Source organism: Asterias amurensis, chromosome 13, assembly GCF_032118995.1.
Source record: "Asterias amurensis chromosome 13, ASM3211899v1".
Lineage (NCBI taxonomy): Eukaryota > Metazoa > Echinodermata > Asteroidea > Forcipulatida > Asteriidae > Asterias > Asterias amurensis.
The window spans coordinates 5,174,950-5,190,499 of record NC_092660.1 but is presented as its reverse complement, the minus strand read 5'-3'; the positions used below and the strand labels follow the sequence as shown (position 1 = coordinate 5,190,499).

Genomic DNA, 15,550 nt, shown 5'->3' with positions numbered 1-15,550 from the left:
TTAAGTCCGAGACTTGAAGCACAAAACTTCTCCTTAAAGTTGGCAAAGCTCCACACAGTTGGCATGATGTGACTTTAAACGTCAAGTAAGGAAACAGGATCCCGACTCATTTTATGCAGAGAGTTTCCAATCCATCTTGGCTTGTACATCAAGCTCTCTTTCTTTCTCCCCTGCCCCAGGGTGAATACATTGAGTACTGAGCTCAAAGAATTGAAGAGAGAGCAAACGGGGAAGACAGAAACGCAAAGAGAAAGAGTCTTATGGGACACCAGGGCCCAGTTGTGAATAGGTCAAGAGCACGCTGGGAATGACAGCTATGTCACAGGCCTCCATCATGAGTGGGGAGGCCACCCCCACTGATGCTGTCACCTGCCTGCTCTAGGGAGAGGAAGTTGAAGCTTGGAGCTGAGGAGGGCCAGAACGCAATTTTATTTTCTGCACTACGAAATTGCGACTGTCATAGTGCTTTTGAATGGGGAATTTTTGTTTCTTCTTCTAAACCGATTCAAAAAGGGAACCCTTAAAAAAAGAAATCAGGAAAATTTATGAGGATGGCAACTCGGAAGTGCAGAAGAAAAAATTCCCCATCCCCCCTTTGACAATAATGCTCGCTTGAGCAGACCAATCTTGATGATGAATGGAGTGGACCTTTGGATTATGATGTTTGCTGACAACGGGACAAGATCGGAGATCCCTTTTTGGATGGCATGAAATTGCACCTGCATGTCAATTTCATGAGTTATGAGCAATTCTCATCATCGAGGAAAGCATTGGGTTGGCACGGCTTTTGAGGACTACTTTTGTAACAGTTAATTCGAGCACTTGTAATCTTTTGGACTACTGTTTGTTTTGTATCTACATATCTTACATGAACTTGTTCAGACTCGAGTTTTAGATCCATTACAATGAGTCTTAGATCAACGTAATTTAACTATATCTCAACACTCAAGTAGAAACTTACAAAGAGACAAACAAGTTTGAACAAGCTCCACTTAACAAGGGAACTATTGAAGTCAGATTGTAAGTTTGCCAGTTTTGAAAACATGTTGTTACGGAGGTTGTACTTTATACCTCTTCTTTTTTTCAAATTTAAATAGGGGATGAATAGAGGCTCAAAGGTACTATACAACTTGCATGATACAACAGTGTAGTATCCACCCCTAACCACCCCCACTCCCCAAAGCCGACTCCACAGGGTAAAAAGAAGGTCTCAACTCCTAGCCATGGTTAATTAGGGTCTGCAATTATATCAACCATCCATTTGGGTGAAAGGCGTTGCAGGGGTTGAAAAGGCATTGGGATAGGGGGATTGCCACAACCAATTGTCCTCATTCAATTCAACTATGGCCATCACAATGAAAACAGGCAATGTAGGTGGCCCATGATATATACATGTAACCATAGTCCTGGATAAACTACATGAAGATGAAGACAGAGTACCCGAAGTGACGCAATGGTTTCTAGAGTCTGAGAGTTTGACAAACAGACGGCCCAGTTTCAGGCTAACTAAATGTCTGCTAAGCAAATATAAGCTGGATACCAGTCACAGATGGTGCATATTACATGGCACTTTGGCTGGTTACTTTTATTCTGGTGAGCATAATTTTGTTGTGCTTAGGTACATGTTGTGCTTGAGCAACTCTATGAAACAGGGACTAGGTCAGAGAAGGCCTAACAAGTACATGTAGTACTGACACAATTCTCATCCATCGTGGGTTATTTTCTCTGCTCGTCTTCTTGTGACCACAAACACTTTGAACAGTAGGACAATGGACATTACCGCATTTCAGGGAACATTGGTTTTCACTCAAATAGAATCAGCTATTCGACGAACCTTTCACAATCACAGGATGGTCGGCTGGTGTGGTTAACAAAAACTAAACCCAATCTTTCTTAATTGTTGGTCATTTTTTGAAACTTGTCAAAAAAATATGCCACACTTGCTTGCTAGTGTCATAGTGATCTATCTACCACGCGATGCACTTCTGCCCTTCCTTTTCTCAACACCTTCCAAACATATGCAGTCCATCTGGCAAAGGGCTGCTACTGATTGTCCCTTTTTTCATGAACTCTGAAATTACTTGCCCTAACAACCAGAAACTGACCCCATGCCAAGTGACCCAGAAAGCGGTGAGGCTACATGGTACAGTGTTCACAGATGTCCAAGGGCTACTTCAGTTACTTTTTCCCCTTTATCTTCATAAAATGGGTCAAAACTTCCGAGGGCGCCATTTGTAAAACAACCAACGATAACTGGGGGATGCATAGCAGCTTCTAAAAATAGGTTAATTAACCTTATTTTGTCAAAAACTTTGTTGGGGGTACCAGTCAGAAACCAAATTAGAAAGCTCTAGTTAGGTTGTTGTTGTTCAACCCAACATTATTTAGATTTAAAGGAATCGGATATTTTTTAAAAATGTCCACAGATTTACATTAAACTGTGGGAGGAAAACTCAAAAGAATTATTCCAGGGAAACAAACCCAAGCAATCGGGTAGGGACTGAAGACCAAATCCAAGAAGTGCCAACACTGTGATTCGAACCACCGGAATCTTAGAGGTTAAAAGAGAGGAAATGTAACACTTCGCCAACAGGACCACCCTCATAGTAATGGTTTTCAAATATTATTCCAATCTTTTTTGTAACTTTTCATTATTCAGCCCTGTACCACCTGAAGAGGGCAAGGTTGGTCTAAATTTAGAAAGAAATGACATTTTCCAAGTCACAGGACAAATGTTGAAAGGGAAATCAAGGCAACAATTGGTCAAAACTCAAGGCTTCTAGAGAAGTTTGCAACGAGCACGATCACAAAAATGCAGTTTCTTACTTAAGTAGCTATGCATTGTCCAGCAAACAATGTTATTTCATAGGCCTACTCATTTGCCAACCAGATACGAAGTTGTACTTCAACTTGCAGGGGGTTTGTGTACATTTTTTTTACGACCACAGGGAATAATAAAACAAAAAATTGAGGTCATTGCAAACCCTTGACTATGTTCGCAGACACAGATACAAATGCAGGAGGTTGACAGACTCCATGCACCACCAGAAATGTTAAAATATGGGTTGGACATAATGTGGACTATCTCTGTCTCCTTTTGGTTATTGCTTTATGTTTTTTCCAAGATTTTTCAAGAAAATATAAAAAGGCTCCAAGGATATTTTCATGAAATTCCAGGAAATTAAATCAGAAATTCTTTTCAACAAATCACATGATGGGATTGGACAGAATGTGGACTATCTCTGTCTTACCCTTTGGTGATTGCTTCTTACTTCTTTCAAGAAAATACAAGATGCTCCAAGGAATTTTTTTTTTTTTAATCCTGGGAAAATTCTGAAATCTAGAAAAATCCCACCAAATCACATGCCATACGGGTTTGGACACAAAGTGGACTGTCTCCGTCTTAAAACTTAGATGATTGCTTCACTTCTTTCCAAAAAAAATATAAAAAGACTCAATGATATTTATTAGAGATATCCTGAAATCAGGGGGAAAAAATAAAAACAAATTACATGCCTGCGATGCAAAATGGTAGCACCTAGCACCCGACCAATTATTTGGTTTGTTTTGCTATAGAAATGGGAAAGAAAGAGGGGTCTTTTTTGAAAAAGACCAATACGGCTTCTCTAGTGTAAGTCTTTTGCAACTTCGCTTCAGTTCCGTGGGACGAAAACAACATGGTAGCACAATTACCCGCCTACTTGGGTGTTCAATAGACTTAACTACAATATGCGCCGACAATAACAGGAGTTACCTACAAAAGGACCAAAAAAGCTCTGTAGTCATTTGGTAAAAACAACCAGAAGATGCGATTGGGGAGGAATTTTTTGGGGGGAGAGGGAGGGAGGGAGGGATGTCTCTGGCGTGTGAAGGACAGATAATTGGGGGAAGTTTGACTCTCCCGGAGGGGGGAAATTAAGCTGGGAAAGTCAAAAGGATTGGAAGATCAAAAAAAGTCGGGCCAATGAAATTTGGCAAACAAGGAAAGAGCAAATCACAGTCACTTATTCACTGGTTTTGTAGCACGTGTGTAAGTAGGTTATACATGTAACATTGATATATTGTCAAAGATCAATATCCATAATACTTGATGTGACCCCCAACATATAAAATAAAAACCTGTGAATGTTTATTAAGCTCTATTCAGGATTTTTGCGCAAATTTGAACTTAAGGTACACTATGCTAAGTGGCAACCAGTATTGTATACTAACCATAACCAGTGCTGTACTCAACACACTAACCAAAACTTGAGTGTTGTACTATAACCCACAACCAATGCCATCCTTACAGTGATGTATTACACACATATCACTTATAGGGCCTACCTCTTATCCCAATTGAGTACAGCCCTTTGAGAGGGCCCAGAACTTGTTTTACTCCATTGTTACCACAGCCCATATTCACACTGTGTTCCTATTACACAGGGTTCTGGTTGCAAGAATCCCTCTGGGTTTTACCACTCGCCCATACTTTACTATAAATCGTACCCAAGTTATGCTAGATCAACCAGCACTATCTACCATCCCTTAAAACCAGTAAGTTCCCTGTAAATAAAAATAATCTAAACTCGTCTCAGGGTCCAACATCACCAAAAACCAAACCAGTTTATTGAAAGCCTCCTAATGGAATCTGAACACACAGCCCCCCCCCCCTGAAAAAAAAGCCCCACTGAAACTATTCCCCTGGAGGTATTCCGAGAGACATCCAGTTATCCTACATGTTCAAACCCTAACCAAGGAGGTCAAAGAAGAGACACAGGGGAATTTGTCTTCCCTTGTCATCTCGGACTTCAGCAGCACCTTCTGATTTCCATGGAGTCAAGCTCTATGACTCCAGGCACTACTCCTATTCTCTCAGCACCAAGCCAGGGTGGTCAATTCTCTTCCTAACCTCCCCCCACACCTCCCCAACAAAACGCAATTATCCCACCCCCCCTTTTTTCGGTTAGGGTTTTTGAGAATACATCACTATAAAATGACAGGAAGAAAGATGCTTTTATTGTTTCTTTGTTACTTTTTTTTAACGGCTGGTTTGTCCCAAGGTTTTTTATCCTTCAGATGGCACAACAGCACTTCTTTGTTTGAGAAACTCACCTGTATACTAGAACACAGATGGTGAAGCAGGCTTGTTCCTATTTTCCTTTCTTTATTGCTCTAAGACATACATGCCTGTGTTCAACAGGTTTATTTTCACACCTGTATACAGCATTCCTTTCCTCCCAAAATGCCAGATTTGAAAATAGACAGATGCCTTGATAACTCCTGGCTCATCAGTGCATCTTTTGCAAAATGCTACAGAAAAGGTAACAATGGTCGCCACTATTGGAAAGCCACTTTTTATTCATAATATGGAACAAGTGCAATGATTTTTTTAAAGGTATCACAGGATTTATAGAGCTGACAAAATAGATGCAGACAGTGTTCGTGTTTTGTGTGATCAACCATGTAAATAAAAACCTGTGAAAATTTGGGTTGAATCTGTTGTGCGAGCTAGCAGAAAATAGTGGAAAACCATGCACATTTTCACCATGTACAATGTCCTTAATAACTGAAATTAGCTCTCACAGTTTTTGTTGTTAGGGAGTTTTTACTTGTTCAGATACAAATTTCTCCAAAAGACTTCATTTTAGTATCATTTCACACAAAAGAAGTAATTATTTTCAGCTTAAACAATCCTGCACAATAGCCTTTAAACAAAGAAGGTGGAAGGGTGACAAAATGCTGGATCCGGGACAAGAGGATGAAAATCAAACGAACAATTTGCAAGGTTGGTTTCGGAATTAAGAAAGTTGAAAGTCGAGACAAAACAGGAAATTAACTTAGACAAGATGAGGAGTTTACAGATTATGTTTTTGGAGGGTGGTAGGGGACTGGGGGATCTTATTTTATGTATTAGTTGTGATACACGAAGTGTGGGCCTTTGGAAAATACTGTTTACTGAAGTTGTGCGACTGCTTTAAAAGACAACAAAGCAGAAACGTATAACACCGACAAGATTTTATGTTTTGGCAAGAGTAAATTCATCACCCATTCCACCATCCGAAAGCCCCTCTCCTAACAAAAACTCTGTTCAGAATAAATAATAAGAAGCACACATAAACAGGGCAAGATGGTGGCATTAAGCTAGACAGAGGGGCCCCCTGTTCTCCTCCAGTAAGATAAATATACATATAACTGTCAGAACGGAGTTTCTTTGGATTCAAACCCCATGAATAGTGAATGCATAGTATATGCCATTCGGACTCCTGAAGAGAAAACATCAAAGGGGGAAAGAATGAGAGAGAAGGGGCGAGTATAACCGTACAAATTACACACCCCATACCTAGCCTTAATTATTGTTAACACGCAAAAAAACGCCAGTCACAATTAAACATGGTTTTTATCCCGGGTAGCAAATCAGCGGGGGAACAATTGTCACTGCCCATTCAGCACAGGTTGGCTTCGCAGGGAGAAACAGCCCCCCGTCCAAAGAGAGAGTCCTCTGGCCCTTTCAGACCTCTTTAGCTCCAGCACACAACAGACACACTCACAATGGCCGACATTCTTCTCCAAGACTTCAGGCTTTTCTTCATGGGCTACTCCGCAAATTCTTCAAACACAAAAGCCGCTGAATGAAAAGGGGGTGGTAAAGTATCATGATGCCACATTCCAGGCTTGGATTGGGGGGGGGGGGGGTTAGAAAGAGGTAGAGGGATGGAGAGGGTTAAGCACAGGTTTCAAGTAGGCTGGCAGTTTCTTCAATGACTAGACAATCATTCTGCCGTCTCATTGTCCCGTTTTAGCCATCTTGTTTGGTTTTTCGTATTCTTCTTTCTTGTGATGTGTTTACCGGAGTAAGGCTGACACCTGGTTTATTTGGTCAACTGATGATTTTTTCTCAACACCGCAATCAGTTCGGTCCCGTCGTCCCTTTCTGTAGCTATTACTTAAACAGACAGATCAACAATGGATTGCGGCGACTTACATCCTCACCTATTCCTCCTCAACCACTGCAGATCAAATCTTCAAATTACAGGGAAAGTGTATCCTTGTTTATCAGAAGAGACAAACAATTCAAATACTTAAGTTTTCAGTACACAGACCATAGGCCTTCAACCAATCTGTAAATAGTTCTCCATAACTCCAGGGTTTGCCCTGCTATTTTTAGGGTCTAGCCAGCTGGACAAGTAAGCTCGTCATTTCTCTAGTCTGTCAGCTTTTTCACTCAGTCAATATTTTTATGTTTTCATCTAAATCATTTTTAGTTGCGTTTGCATGCCTGGAAATAAACATAGACCCAACAAAGAGGCAAGGCAGAACGTGGCATTTGTTGCCCTTGTCTTCGCCCTGCTGCGCCTTCAAAAGTATCCAACAGACTTTAGGATTATGCAAAAATAGTAGTTGCCAGCTTGGTTTTTATATCCCTTTGGAGCTTGCCGAGTTCCTTTGATGGGAAGATCATTCAAACAAACAAACAAACATACAAACAAAGTACTGTCTAGTGAAAAGGGTCTTTATAGGGTCAAGATTGTTGTCTAGTTACTGAATCACAATTTCTTGATTTGTGTAATTTATAATCATAGACGTTAAACCAATGTTTGTATGAGAGAGATTGGCTGTTGCCAGCTTGGTGTTTATATCCCTTTGGAGTTTGCCGAGTTCATTTGGTAAGGTTTATCGCGAATAGCAAAATATCAAGAGAGGGCGCTGTTGAACCCACACAAAGGTATAGGCATTGCGTGCTTGAGGCGTAGAAACTGCATAGAAAACCGCCCCATATTCCTTCCCACAATGCATTGCGTTTCTGAATCACGATAAACCTTGTGGGAAGATCATTCAAACCAACAAACAAACAACAAACAAAGTACTGTCCAAGATGGTTTCTTCACAGACAGCAAGCAAACATGATGCAAGCTTTCAGCACTGATCACCACCCATGGAGACAGGTTCCTGCCTGGGAGTTAAGAGCCCCCATCCATCATGGGTCCTACTATAAACATTTCACCTCTCCATTACAAACAAACCTTGTGCATGCAGACACAACCTGCTGCCTGTTGGCCTCCAAGACCAAACTCCCTGCCTCCCTTCTGCAAACAAGACCTTTCCTTCCAAAAAGGAAAAATAAACCTGAACAGGGGGAGTTTAAAGGGATTGTGTAAGTTTGGTAATGCGAACCATTCGATTGTTTCAATCCTTTATATACATGTGTGGAACTATTTGCAGATAAGCCTTTTATACCATGAAACTAACCTGTAAAAATTTCATTTCAAAAGGTTGTTTAGTTTTTGAGATGATATTGCCGAAAAGCTGGGAGCAGTTTTGTCCATGCAGAATGAATAATCTGCAATTTGAATACATACTCTAGGAAACATTACTGCTGGTAGCGCTTCTCAGATCCAATTTTTAAGGGAATCAAGAGTAATATCTTTTTCCAAAACTGCAGTAATTCAAAATGAAAAGTTTCTCAAAATTCATTACACAATCAAAAGCTGCTGTAGCCTACATGTACTTATTACCAAGTATGTTTCTGATATATTTTGTTTTCTTAATTTTTCCCCAAAAATCTTTCAGTAAATGTTATTTCACTTCATCATGGGACCATTTTTAACTAAACAACTGACTTAAATCGCCCATATTTTAGACTTATACAAAGCCCCAAGAACAAGCTAATCAAACCATGGTTGGACCACCTGGAGAGAATAATTCTGACTGATCCTCAGGTGTCTTAAAGACATTGGACACTATTGTAAATTGTCAAAGATCAGTCTTCTCACTTGATGTATCTCAACATAACCATAAAATAACAAACTGGTGAAAATTTGAGCTTAATTGGTTATCGAAGTTGTGAGAAAATGATGAAAGAAAAAACACCCTTGTCACTTGAAGTTGTGTGCTTTCAGATGCTTGGTTTCAAGACCTCAAATTCTAAATCTGAGGTCTCAAAATCAAATTCAGGGAAAACTACTTCTTTCTTGAAAACTACTCCACTTCAGAGGGAGCCATTTCTCACAATGTTTTATACTACAAACCTCTCGCAATTACTTGTTACCAAGTAAGGTTTTATGCTAACAAATATTTTGAGTAATTACCTATAGTGTCCACTGCCTTTAAATCATCCATATTATTTAGACTAAGCTAGTCCAACCATGGTCCAACCATGGTCGAACCACCTGGAGAGAATAATTCTGACTGATCATCAGGTGTGATAGCTGGTATTTGGCCAGCAGGCAGACCACTATTGGCCCTGGCGACTAGAAACTACATGTAAAAATAAAAAATCTGCATCTCTATTACATCTAAGCTTGGGCGATATCGATTTATTTTATTCACGATATATCGCCGACAATATATTGCGATATTCGATATAATCGCGATTAATGAAATTTGACATTATCAGTCTTCAAACTCCAAGTGAAAGTTGTAGAAGAGACAGTCCTAGCATAAGAGAGGTGTTCTAATGACCTATTCTTCTGGTTTTACTCCAAACCTATGGGGTGCAAGATGTCTCAGCTAGCAAATACATCACGATATTTAATCGATATTGCGATATATCGCGATTAATACGATATATCGCGATATATCGATATTTCGATTAAAACCAAATCCATCCGATATCGAAATCGTTTCCAAATTAATATCGCGATATTCGATAATATCGTGATATTGCCCAAGCTTAATTACATCCAGGGGAAAAAATGGCAGCAACCAGGCTTGAAATACTGAAGAAATTCAATGAAATCCAAGTAATCAGGAATTTCTGTTCCCTTTTCTAGTATCAAAAGCGGGCCACATCACTTCATTTGCAAAAAATTAAGTTGTGTTCAATTGTCCATTGAGAAAATAAAAATAGTTGTTGCAAACAACTGTCCATTGTATCTTTACTCCATGATTATATGAACAAGAAGTGAAGAGGGGATGCAAGAAGGTATTTCTAACACTCATTTGCCAGCACATGAAGACAGGGAAATCAATTGGGTTATATAACATCCTAATCTTGTGAAGGCAAGGTGTGAGATCGCCCCCTAGGCTAATTCAAAACAAGCACAACTGATTTAAATATTCAAATATTGGGGGGGGGTCAAACCTTAAAGGTGCACAAAATTACTGAACAGGGTTAAATGTGTAAAAATTCAACTTTCCTCAGTCACAATAAGGACACATGTTAGGTCAATGGTACATGTAAGAGCACTTACCACTATAAAAGCAACCCAAACTGTTCAGGGGTTTTTTCAGACACTATTCATATGAAGACTTAAGCCTCAAGGTTTCTGGAAAACTTAGTAACCTTCTACCTGGTTCTTACATTCTTAAACACTCTCAAAATTCTTCATGGAGAATTTAAGTATTGCAAAACAAAATTTGAATTTAATTCCGTCCAAAAAACTGCTCATGTAAACAGATGCAGACAATCTACTTGATTTAAGAAAACTTAAGAAAATAAAGTCGTTCAGTTAAATCCATTAAGGAGACACAACAGTTATTCCCGCAAACCGAGTGTTTTTTCATCACTTTTCATAAGTAGTCCTAAAAACAAAACTTTCTGTTCGGTTTTCTGACATCGCTTCAGGAAACTGCGAAAAGATGCAATTATAACAGGTAACTCTCGTTTATACAACAACATCCCTGGAACTTGCCATCATTGCATCTTTATTTACAGGAACATTGTTATTCAATGTTAGAGCAAAAGAAAGGAACGCAGAGCAGAAAATAGATTCGGAACTTCAGAATTCAAGCAGAACCTCTTCAAAACAGTGCTAATTTTATTAAAGACACTGAACACTATTGGTAGTTGTCAAAGACTAGTCTTCACAGTTGGTGGTGTATCTTAACATATGCATAAAATAACAAACCTGTGAAAATTTGAACTCAATTGGTCGTCGAAGTTGCGAAATAATAATGAAGAAAAAACACCATTGTCACACCACGAAGTTCAAAGTTGTGTGCTTTCAGATGCTTTAACTCGAGACCTCAAATTCTAAATCTGAGGTCTCAATATGGGTTGTGGAAAATTACTTCTTTCTTAAAAACTACATCACATCAGATGGAGCTGTTTCTCACGATGGTTTATACTACCAACCTCTCCCCATAACTCGTAACAAAGAAAGGTTTTATGATAATAATTATTTTGAGTAATTCGCAATAGTGTCCACTGCCTTTAAGGCTGGACTGTGCATATTAACATGAATACTCTCCATCTTACCCTACCTCCATGATCCCGCCCAACCCCCTTTCCACTACCAACTACTCCCTTCTACAAGATTGTAAAGGGTTTTGGGTCCAAGGGTGCGCCTTTAAAATCGGAAATCTCAGTCCCCACATGCCCACAGCCTCCGAGTGTAAACAATGTAGCATGGGGCTACATTCCAGGACAGCTTGAGTCCAATGCTCGCTCACTCATCGGTAGGGGTTCTTGTGATTAAAGTTGGGAAATAATCACAAGAAAATACAGCAGGAACTGTGGCCTGTTACTCTAAACAAGTCTTAAGCCTCTGCTTCCTCTTTAGCTGCTAGCCATATTTGGGCAAGGGGGTTGTAATCACAGAGGTGTAATCAACATCAGAAGTAGAGCAGAGTTCCTCCTTAAGAAACTCGGAAGTTGAGGGTGATATTATTTTTTCCCTCTTTCTTGTAAATAGCGAGAGTCAGTTCTGACCAAAAAACAGTGATCCAGACCTTAACAGGAACACTGAAAATCTATTTAAACACTGAAATCATAGCAATTCCACTTGTTGATTGATAACCCTTTGAGTTATAAATTCCAAGGAGCTTTTCGGAGTATTTTTTTTTTACATTTTAGAACAGTATCCTCAGTGGTTCAGAAATAGATCAAAGAGCACGACTTATTTCATTTTGAGAATCACCCCGCTGGTTTGGTTTACTAAGCTTTAAATAAATCTGAATTCAGATAAGTCTGACATTTCATATCCCTGTTACAAGACGTCGTAAAGACTTAGCAATTATGAATAAAAAGATTTGACTGATAATTTTTTATCCTAAACCTCGCTGACTAATAACCATCAAAAATCATACCATCATACCAAATCATACCATCACCACAGAAACCCATCAGAAATGCTGCAAACTAATGTACTAGGACTTTGCCATTACAAGACAACATATATGATTGAATGAAAAATAAACAAAAAATAAACTTTCTATTTTCAATACTAAAACTCTCTGACCATAAATGTCTTACAATTACGAATCCTCCAGACTGAAATGTGTATCCATCTGAAATACTTTCAAACTTGAGGCAACAGCCTTTGATGGTGAGCCATCATTGTGTTGTTTGAATGATGCAACCTTCATAATGCAAACAAATAACTCTTGTTACAACTTGAAAATTTTTGCACCTTGCCCCTAAGTTTGATTAAAGACAATGGACACTATTGGTTATTGTCGAAGACCAGTCTTCTTACTTGGTGTATCTCAACATATGCATTAAATAACAAACCTGTGAAAATTTAAGCTCCTTTGGTCGTCGGAGTTGCGAGATAACCATGAAGGGAAAAAACACCCTTGTCACACAAAGTTGTGTGCTTTCAGATGCTTGATTTCGAAACCTCAAATTCTAAATCTGAGGTCTCGAAATCAAATTCGTGCAAAACTACTTCTTTCTCGGAAACTATCACTTCAGAGGGAGCCGTTTCTCACGATGTTTTATACTATCAACCTCTCCCAATTTATCGTTACCAAGTAAGGTTTTATGCTAATAAATATTTTGAGTAATTACCAATAGGGTCCACTGCCTTTAAGTTAAGAAAGGTTTGTTGTATGCTGTACTTCAGTGTACAACTAGCAGACGATGGCTGGTACTGAATTTACTCCTTCACAAACAGACAGTATCTTTAACGTTGTTACAGCACTGGAGTTGAGAATAGTTCAAAGTTATCGTCGTGCGAATAAATTGGAAGCTCATTTACCTATTATGAAACCGCACCGTGAGAAATGCATGCAACCAACCAGGGCCCAATTTCATAGAAAATTTGCTTAGCATGAAATTTCTTCCTTGGTAAAAACAGGATTACCAACCGAATTTCCATTTTGTTGCATTTCCTAGATACTTGTATTCAGCTGTTGTATGGTTATTTTGAAAATCACATAGAAATTTGGTTGGGAAATCCTTCTTTTTTTTTCCAAGCAAACATTTCATGCTATTGCTAAGCAAATTGCTTAGCAGCTCTATGAAATTGGACCCAGGCTCTGTCAGTGAGCAACAGAAGACCACGTTAGCAGCAAATGAGTCAACTACAAAATATCCATTGAACTATCATGAAATTGAATACAAGATTTAGACACTTAGATGCTTGGATTGAGTTTACTCATATTTTACTCATGTTTTTATTTTACAGATATTACCAAGTGTAACCATGGAGTTGGTGTAAGGCACCTCTGATATTGTAGCTTCAGCCGGCCTCAGGTCGACCTTATTACAACAAAAAACAGTCGGCGACTGACTCTTCAGGATCACATTGCGCTTGAGCTAAGACCATCGGGAACTTTTCAGTTGGCGACTATTTACGACCTGAGCGTAACTGAGATGATTTTAAGACAATCTGAAACAGTCGCCGCTCGAAAAAAAATTACAGTTGCAAGAGTAGAACAATTTCAACTTGTACGACGTGATCCCGACGGTCGGGAACCAATCACAGGTGCACAATTTCTCAGTTGTTGTGACCAGCACATATTTTGTCTGCGCGTTGCCGATGATTTGTTGCGGGCGCAAGAAAATCGTAGGGCAACCTGAGGCCGGCTTAAGAGATTTCTTACAACGTGTGGATTTTGAACTTTCACTGTGTCCAAAGACCACCAATTTATTTCCCCATCGACTCATGAAAGAACAGGATTTTGAGTGCCTGGACACTCTCACTGTTTTTTCCTAGGAGTGGTTCCCCCTGTAGCCAATCTATGTTATGACAAGACACTGTGGTTGGCTTTAGACCCACAGCAAAGTTCTGCATACTCTTCTCAGTGTGCAGTAATAAAAACGACTTCAGATTTAGGGGGAAAATACAAGAGCAGGAATTTCGGTCATTTCCATGAGAGTGGAGTGCCTAACAGTTGACCCACTGAGTTTTTTTGTGTTGAACTGTCTGATAAACCGTACGAAGATCATTCGGAAACGGTTTTTAACTTCTTAACTTGCATTTCAATACACCATCTCTTCTTAGCAGAGATATCACAAACGTTTATAAACCCAAGTTTACTTTTTGGGGGGCCATATTGGACTTTTGCAAGTTATGCAAGTTTGCGTAGTGGGAAGTCTTAGGAATGTTAAGAATGATGTTTAGGAGACCTCACACAAATTCACTGCTGGCAACACAAATTCTGTTCCTTTTCTTGATCATAGGTCTAGATTAAGGTCTACAAGGAGGGTCTATATACAATATGGTAAATGGCCAGGGTAACACCTTGAAAAGATGCTTAGCTGCTAAGTGATCTGCTAAGCAGTAATCAGAATGGGACCAGTTTTATGAGCAATGTGCATCACCTGGCATTTCAATTGGGTCCCCACTTTGCGTCTAAACAAGATCTGTCTCATTAACAAGTTTGTGTCACTCATTTTTTTAAACAAAATTAAAAACCCAAATGGTCCATCAGTCTTCCTTTTTGTTGATGAATCAAAACTTTCATTTTTACCAGAACTGCTATTTCACCAAAACGAATTTTTGTTTGTTTGATAGAAATAAAATACTGTACTCAAAATAATGTGAATAATTCAGTAAAACCTCGCAAAATGCAAAGCCTCTCTCAACTTCTCACAGAGTTCCTACGACTAATAATGCAAGATTTTCCAGCCCAGTGGAAAAAGCTACTGAACTGAAGTCGGAAATATTTCTGTTCAATGTTTAATGGATAACAAGAAAGAGCGAGAGAAAATAAGCCCAGAAAAAATGCAGAGAAAAAAGGACCTGTGAAAGGTATTGACTAATCCCTTTTTTGTTGGTCAATTGTGAGGAAAACGGAGTTGAGTTAAAGAATGAACAAAGAGAGTTGGAGCAAGGAAAAGAGATTTTAATTGTCGGGGCTTAGGGGGTGAATTAGCTGATAAGTTCCATTTAGCCGGTATCACGCAGGAATCCCACTACAGTCAAAGGGGGATACCAATCATTGGTGTTTGTGTAAGATGTCGAAAAACATCTTATACCAACAGCATTAGTCCGCCGGCCGAACAACGACAGTCTTGAAGGCTGTGTAGTTCCACATAGCGAACAAGACAGGAGTGACAAAGCGCTATATTTACTTAAGACTGCCAAAAAGACTGTACTTAAATCGTCTCTATTCTCTGTCTAATTTACACAACAGTTTTTCTTCTTTGCAGGCCAGGGACTTCGCTGACGCAGGTTGCTTCTTGGGGACCGGTTTCCAAACAGATATCCTTGTTGGGCAATCAAATCTTTTAAAACTTTGCTTTCTTTTTTTTCTTGACACTTTTAGAGCTTTCTCCTGCGCACCTTTACAATTTGGAGCAAACAGGTGCCATAAAGACGATTTAATGGACCACTTTTTGATGACTCACTTTAGTCTAAAGAAAAGAAACACAACTTCTTGACTACTATAGAAATTCAAA

At 39.2% G+C, this 15,550-nt stretch overlaps 1 protein-coding gene across 3 annotated transcripts in view; it reads right to left on the bottom strand.

Moving 5' to 3' along the window:
* The window catches only part of LOC139945993 (protein patched homolog 1-like), a 93,976-nt gene that overhangs the window by 40,816 nt on the left and 37,610 nt on the right, over positions 1-15,550 (bottom strand). The window lies entirely within an intron of this gene.